Source organism: Ranitomeya imitator, chromosome 1 (assembly GCF_032444005.1).
Source record: "Ranitomeya imitator isolate aRanImi1 chromosome 1, aRanImi1.pri, whole genome shotgun sequence".
Classification (NCBI taxonomy): domain Eukaryota; kingdom Metazoa; phylum Chordata; class Amphibia; order Anura; family Dendrobatidae; genus Ranitomeya; species Ranitomeya imitator.
This window is the reverse complement of record NC_091282.1, coordinates 482,476,565-482,484,551: the sequence shown is the minus strand read 5'-3', so window position 1 is coordinate 482,484,551 and position 7,987 is coordinate 482,476,565. Positions and strand designations below refer to the sequence as shown.

At 47.2% G+C, this 7,987-nt stretch overlaps 1 long non-coding RNA gene across 1 annotated transcript; it reads right to left on the bottom strand.

The window, feature by feature from the left end:
- Positions 1–5,692: 5,692 nt before the first annotated feature.
- LOC138657890 (uncharacterized) lies at positions 5,693–6,458 on the bottom strand. The gene is made up of 3 exons (XR_011317241.1): positions 6,371–6,458; positions 6,164–6,250; positions 5,693–5,972 (listed from the first exon to the last, which is right to left on the bottom strand). It is a non-coding gene; the product is annotated as an uncharacterized lncRNA (long non-coding RNA).
- Between the last annotated feature and the right edge of the window lie 1,529 nt (positions 6,459–7,987).

Here is a 7,987-nt window from a genome sequence, read left to right as displayed (position 1 = left end):
TGAAGTACCATTCATGACCACAGGAGGGAGTTCGATAACAGAATTCACAACAGAGGAGGCTATAGAAATGCCAGGTCTTGAGGTGGCCCGTGGTAAGTTCGGGACCGCTCAACACCAGGACCCTACTCTGGCAAGGTCATGGGAAAATGTAAAGATCTCTGAGGGAAGACCATTGTACCCAGGGGCTCAAAATGAGTTCCCACATCTAGCTGTGCAACAGGGTATGCGGTATCACATAGACAAATTGCGAGGGGTGGCGGTAGAGCAACTAGTGGTGCCCAAGTCCTTTCGCCAGGTAGTTTTGGAACTGGCACATAAACATCCCTTGGGGGGACACCTGGCCGGAGAAAAAACAAAACACCGTATTCTGCAGTGTTTCTTTTGGCCGGGTGTAGGGGGGGACGTGACCCGGTATTGTCAGTCCTGTCCTTCATTTCAATTGACCACACCTATGTCAAATTTTAGAAGCCCCCTTGTGCCCTTACAAATAATAGAGGTGCCCTTCGAGAGGATAGCAGTGGATATAGTGTGTCCATTAGTTAAATCTGCCAGGGGACATCAGTACATTTTGGTAGTACTAGATTATGCCACTCGTTACCCTGAAGCAGTGCCTCCGCAGAAAGCCAATGCGAAAGCAATTTCAAAGGAGCTTGTTAATATGTTTTCTCGCACTGGCATTCCGAAAGAAATACTAACAGATCAGGGAACCCCCTTTATGTCTCGAATACTTAAGGACTTGTGTAAGCTACTAAAAATCTCCCACTTGCGTACTTCAGTATATCACCCTCAGACTGACGGGTTGGTGGAGCGATTTAATAAAACCCTGAAGGGAATGTTGAAAAGGGTAGTAGATAAGGACGGGAGGGATTGGGATGCTCTCCTACCATATCTCCTATTCGCTATACGGGAAGTACCCCAATCCTCCACAGGCTTTTCGCCTTTTGAGTTAGTTTACGGGCGATGTCCTAGAGGCCTGTTAGATATTGCTAAAGAGACTTGGGAACAAGAGGTGACTCCTTATCGTAGTGTAATTGAACACGTAATGCTTATGCAAGATAGAATTGAGGCGGTCATGCCAATAGTTAAAGAATGTTTAGAACGTGCGCAACAGGCCCAAAGCACGGTATATAACCGAGCGGCTAAAACACGAGTCTTTCAACCTGGAGACAGGGTGTTAGTATTAGTACCTACTGTAGAAAATAAATTTCTTGTGAAGTGGCAGGGCCCATACGAGGTGTTGGAGAGAATAGGTGAAGTGAATTATAAGATATATCAACCAGACAAGAGGAAAACCGAACAAATCTACCACATAAACTTGCTTAAGGCCTGGCGGGACAGGGAGAGTCTAATGACAAAAGCCACCCCTAATGATGGACCTCGTAGGGCACCCCCATCTGTGGTAAATGACCCCCAGGTAGCGTTGCCAGAGGTGGGTATTGCAGAGACACTATCCGAAAGTCAAAAACAAGAGACCAAGGAATTTATAGAGAAAAACGCAGAAGTTTTTTAAGAGCTTCCTGGCCGTACTCACTTAATTAAACATGACATTGTTACTGATCCACAGGCCCGTGTACGACTAAAACCATATCGAATTCCGGAGGCTCGGAGACAAGCCATTGCCCAGGAAGTCGAGAAAATGTTTGAACTTGGAGTCATTGAAGAGTCCTGGAGTGATTGGGCTAGCCCAATCGTGCTGGTGCCCAAACCCGATGGGACTATTCGATTTTGTAATGATTTTCGGAAATTAAATGAGGTATCGAAATTTGATGCCTACCCGATGCCGAGAGTTGATGAACTTATAGAGAGACTGGGTTCGGCCAGGTACATATCCACTATCGACTTAACAAAAGGTTATTGGCAGATTCCCCTCACGGATTCAGCCAAAGAGAAAACGGCCTTTGTAACACCCCGGGACTGTTCCAGTACCGTGATATGCCATTTGGGTTACATCGTGCTGCAGCCACCTTCCAACGTCTAATGGATATTGTCCTAAAACCTCACGTCCAGTATGCGTCCGCATACTTGGATGATATCATTGTCTTTAGTGATGACTGGGACACACATTTGTCAAAAGTACAAGCCGTCTTGGACTCAATAAAAGCTGCTGGGTTAACTGCCAATCCTAAGAAATGTACTTTAGGATTGGAAGAAGCTCGCTATCTGGGATATAGCATAGGGCGAGGAGTCGTAAAGCCACAGACCAATAAGGTGGACGCCATTCAGAATTGGCCACGACCGGTCACCAAAAAGCAAGTCGGAGCCTTTTTGGGGATCGTTGGTTATTATAGGCGGTTCATCAAACATTTTGCCACCATCGCGGCCCCTCTCACAGATCTTACTAAGAGCTCGAAATCTATCACAATAAAGTGGAACACAGAAGCAGAGAAGGCCTTTCAGTATTTAAAAATGGTCCTCTGTGACCAACCAGTGTTGGTTGCCCCTGACTTTAAACAGGAGTTTATTGTCCAAACGGACGCCTCTGGTGTCGGCCTTGGTGCAGTATTGTCACAGGAAGTGAATGGCGAGGAACACCCAGTGGTCTATCTAAGCAGAAAGCTTACTAGGGCAGAAAAGAATTATAGCGTGGTTGAGCGGGAAGCCCTGGCTTTAAACTGGGCCCTATACACCTTATGCTATTATTTACTAGGTCGCCAATTTAGGCTAGTAACGGACCATTCACCCCTAACATGGATGTCCCGCGCAAAAGAGGGCAATGCGATGGTGACACGCTAGTTCTTGGCATTACAACCTTTTAACTTTTCCGTTGAGCACAGGGCAGGCGCAGCGCACGGGAATGCAGGTGCGTTGTCTAGGACACATTGCTTGGCAGCTCGTTGTGTCCGACCCCACGGGCTCGAACAGAGGAAGGGGGTATGTGAGGTTCCAAGGGGAGAAGTACTAGAAAACAGATATGTTTCTCCCCGTTTCATTTCATATGTATCACGGTATTGATTGTGAAGCTGTTTATTTCACTGTAATCCGGTCCTGGTTTTCTTTAGTGATCAGCCTGAAAGGACTGGTGCTTCCCTTCCACACATTCAATCCAGCTTTTGACTCCTGACTGATTCAGCTGATATAATCAACGAACTGCTGGGATCTCACTCTCTCATCTGCTGGTCTGGGAAGCTGACACAGTAAGGGTACCGTCACACAGTGCAATTTTGATCGCTACGACGGCACGATTTGTGACGTTACATCGTCGCTTAATTATCGCTCCACTGCGGTCACACTTCACGATGTACGGCGCTGGAGCGATAATTTCATGACGTATTTGCGATGTAGAAGTCGTATGGGACAGTCGTACGGTCGTGTCACACAAGACGATTCAGAGCAAATTTTGCATAATCTGTGCGTGACGTTGTTCACTAGGGGGCGTGTCGAGCTGCTAGCTATGTGCTGATAGGCCACAGGTTCTGTGCACACAATTGGTTGGAAAATTTGTCACCTGAGCGCTATTGTTTCCAAGCCACCTCACCGGTTTCAAAATTTCCTTTCTTCACTTTGTACTTGGACACTTGTTGGACTAGGACATCGGATTCAGTATTTCACAGAATATTCCACGCTTTGCACCGCAGCTTCGAGGTATGTTACACCGCTTGGGCATAGTGGATGGAACGATGTACTGTCGTCATGAGCGCTTCGTTCCGTCGCTGAAGCGATGCGGATGGTACGCTGTTGTGACTGGTTGTGACTGGTGGGCTAGAGCGTGGTAGATGGAACGCTGTTTGGTCGGCATGACCGCTCCGTTCCGCCGCTGAAGCGATGCGGATGGTACGCTGTTGTGACTGGTTGTGACTGGTTGTGACTGGTGGGCTAGAGCGTGGTAAATGGAACGCTGTTTGGTCGGCATGACCGCTTTGTTCCGCCACTGAAGCGATGCGGATGGTACGCTGTTGTGACTGGTTGTGACTGGTTGTGTCTGGTGAGCTACAGCGTGGCAGATGGTACAATGTATGGTCACCATGAGCGATTTGTGTGGCTGCTGTAGTGAAGCAGGCGGTACACTGTTTTGGGTTATGGTGGCCTATGGCGTGGCAGATGGAACAATGGATGGTAGGCATGAGCTCTTTGTGTGGCTGTTGTTGTTAAGCGTTTGGCACACTGGCAAAAGTATTGTTTAAAGGACTCTTTGTCAACCGTGTAATTTTTTTTTTTTTTATAATTATTTTTCAGATGTCAAATCGTGTGGAATTCATCAGGGAATTCATCGAAATATACCAGTCTTTTCCCTGCCTCTGGAAAATCAAATCTCCAGAGTATTGTAACAGGGAAAAGAGGCAGGAGGGTTATTTAAAGCTCATTGAGTTTTACAATCATCATGCACCAGAAGAGCCAGCAAACGAAGCAGTTATTAAAAAGAAAATTCAGGCGCTCCGCACGGTGTGGAGGAAGGAGCTTAACAAGGTTCTTCACACTACAAAGTCCGGGGCTTCCACCGAAGATGTTTATGTGCCAAAGCTTTGGTATTTTGAACATCTGAATTTTCTGAGGGACCAAGAGGTGCCACGGACTTCCACGTGTTTTCGCTTGTTGGCACCTGTGGAACAAATTGTTTCGGAGAACCACGTCGAGCAGGAGTCACAAGGGCAACAAGTAAGTAGCTCTTTGGACGAAAGTTCACCAATGTGTCCTATAATTACATAATTTTTCTCTGCATTTTATGTTTTATACTTCTGATTATCACATCAGTTTGAAGTTATTACAAAAACATGTCCACATAAGTAACCCTGTCGCAGTAAAGTGTTATATGGGGAACATAATATGTATGAAATGGCGATATTTCTAAACCATACCATCTAAGCAATATAGAAAATAGTATCGCTTCAAGCTGCCGATGTACTCTTGTTGAGACTATTTAGACTATAAAATATTCATCAGGTTCCCCTAGCAGTCAGAACAGTGTAGTTAAAAGTATTAAATAAATGGGAAAGTTAAAGAATATTACTAAGCTTAAAATATATTACAACCTTTTTTTACCTACTACGAATATATAGTTTGGATGCGGTTATGGTGGTCAAACTTTTTGTTGCCAGGTTCGTAACTTGTTTTTTTTTTTTTTCCCCCAGGATGACAGTGCGCAGGACAGTACACTGGACTGTTCACAGGACTGCACGACAACAGATTTAGTGGAGGCGGCACCTGCCAGGACTCAATCGAGGCAAGGTCCAAGGAAACGGAAAGCCACCTCAGACGTTTCACATGAACTGTTGAGCCTTGCAAAAAAGGTGTTAACAAACAATGTTAGCCCTGCGTTGCAGGGGTTTGGACACTATGTTGTTGACAAACTGGCCAAAATGGACGACAGCCAAAGAACACTAGCGGAGCGTCTAATATTGGAAGCAGTAAACAAGGGTACAGATGGCGATTTGGACAAGCACACTCGTTTGGTCTATTCCCGGCCAATGCAGCGGACAGAGCCCTCATATTACAATGGTTGGTCACAGTGTCAGACACCAATGCGACACAATGTTCCCGTTTCCCACTTCGGCCAGCCACCCCCTAACCACTCCTACACGCCAATACCTTCACATATGGCTTCGCCCATCAGGCACCAAAGTTATCAGCCGGAAGAATCGTCGTATCACAGTTTGTGATTTCCTAACTTCTTTTACATTACTTTTTATTTTATTGTCTTGTTAAAATAATGTTTCAAATAAAAGCTATTATTAGAAATTCTATCACGACTGTTTGATTGGTGTGTCTCGATCACAGCACTGTATGAGGGCACAAATTAACGTAACAAATTCATGTACAGTTAACTAATACAAAAAAAATGGAATCATAGTTTAACTAAATATTTTTAATGTAACAACCAAAAATGTATTATTGGCCCGCCTCCAACTGCTGGCACATGTCCCAAAGCTTCTGCAGCTCCTCCATTGCCACATTGTGCTGCTCCTGAATCCGCGCCATAGTGTGGATAAGCCTTTCTATGCCGGCTTCAAGATCCTCCTTGTTCACACTGACGACAGCTGTGGGTCAAAAAACATAACATTAATAACACTGTAGTCTCCCGATGTGTCTTTGCTTCTGTGAAGGAAAAAAGAAAAAAAAACAGTCAGCATATAAGGCAATACTGACTTGGGGGGGGGGGGGTGTTTGGGTTGGGGGTGAAAGAGTGGGCCTGCCACAAAATCAAAATAACTTTATTGTGGGAACCTACTAGGATGTTGAGGCACGGAGGGCACTTCGGGATCAGAGTCCATGTTGAATGCCTCGTGCTGTCGGCGGCGGCGCTGTCTCTTTGCCTCTGTGAAGGGAAAAAAAAAAAAAAGGTCTGTTAGCATATATGGCAACACTGGCTGCCGGGGGAGGGGGGGGAAGAGGGGACCTGCAACTGAATCCAAATCACATAATTGTGGGAACCTACTAGGATCTGGAGGAGTTGACCCGGAGGGCACAGATCCAGAAGAGGCTGTGCGGGATGCCTCGTGGCGGCGGTGGTGCTGTGTCTTTGCTTTGTGAAGGAAAAAAAAATAAAAAATTTTTAAAAAAAGGTCTGTTAGCATATATGGCAACACTGGCTGCCGGGGGAGGGGGGGGAAAGAGGGGACCTGCAACTGAATCCAAATCACATAATTGTGGGAACCTACTAGGATCTGGAGGAGTTGACCCGGAGGGCACAGATCCAGAAGAGGCTGTGTGGGATGCCTCGTGGCGGCGGCGGTGCTGTCTCTTTGCCTCTGTGAAGGAAAAAAAAAAGGTAGGTCTGCAGTTAGCTGTGCCACATAGTACTTTTCACCGTTCATACTGTCCCATAGCTGTGGCACATAGTGGCTCTGCAACGTTCAAACTGTCCCATAGCTGTGCCGCATAGTGGCTCTGCAACGTTCATACTACCCCATAGCTGTGGCACATAGTGGCTCTGCAACGTTCAAACTGTCCCATAGCTGTGCCACATAGTGGCTCTGCAACGTTCAAGCTGTGGCACATAGTGGCTCTGCAACGTTCAAACTGTCCCATAGCTGTGCCACATAGTGGCTCTGCAACGTTCAAACTGCCCCATAGCTGTGCCACATACTTTTGGGTACCTGCGTATTGACCTCTGCGAATCTCCTTGCGAAGCTCCTGCAGGCGCTCTGGGCTTTTGGACTTGAGATCGCCCCATTTTTTCACAATCTGGGCCTTGCTGCGAGTTATCCCAAACCGCTTCCTGAGGCCCTCAGACACCACACGGACAACTTCATCCTTGTGCTGGTTGCGGTGCAGCACCAGCCCAGTTGTCTCGTACTGCATCCGATCCATTGTTCCAATAAGGAACTTGAGCTCTGGGATGCCCATAGGAGGATCATGGCGACTGGCAGCCATTATCAAGATGTCAGGGAACCAAAACAAGCTAGCGCAGGCACGCCGGAATGCTGTAACGTGATCACGCCGTCATAGACCACGAGCGTACATTACGTGACGCTCCGGCGTTAAATAACCATCCTTCGAACGGCATTTACTATGTGCGTTCATTCCGTACCGCTCAGCCGTCACAAATGTGACGCTGTCCATAAACGGCAACGCTATTGCGATGCCGATCTGGCGGCAGGACGGCGGAGTACAGCTCCTCCTCTGGGCGTTGCTGTTCAGGGTCATTCCATCTAAAATGGCGGCGAGAATGCGTTCTGCTCCTCTGGGGCAGCCAGAGCTCCTTTTTTTATTAGACAGATGGATGCCCTGGATTATGAGGGTCTGGAGAGCCGCTCTGCCCACCCACACATCCACAAGCGGGAAGTGCTTGGCCACATAGCCAGAATGATGGAGAGGAGGTTTGGCGTCTGCCGCAGTCAGCTTCAGCTGCGTAAAAAATGGGCTGACCTCCGCTATAAAACGCCACAAATGTTTGCTGAGTTGCGTGCGGAGGCAAGGCGAGGCAAGTACTAGTATGGGGGGATTGGGAGATGCACGCTGTCAGGAGGGGGGGTTTGGGAGGGAGTCTTGCGCTCATGGTCGCCAACGTGACCTCAAATGCATTAAAACACATGCCCCGTTTTTGTAAAAT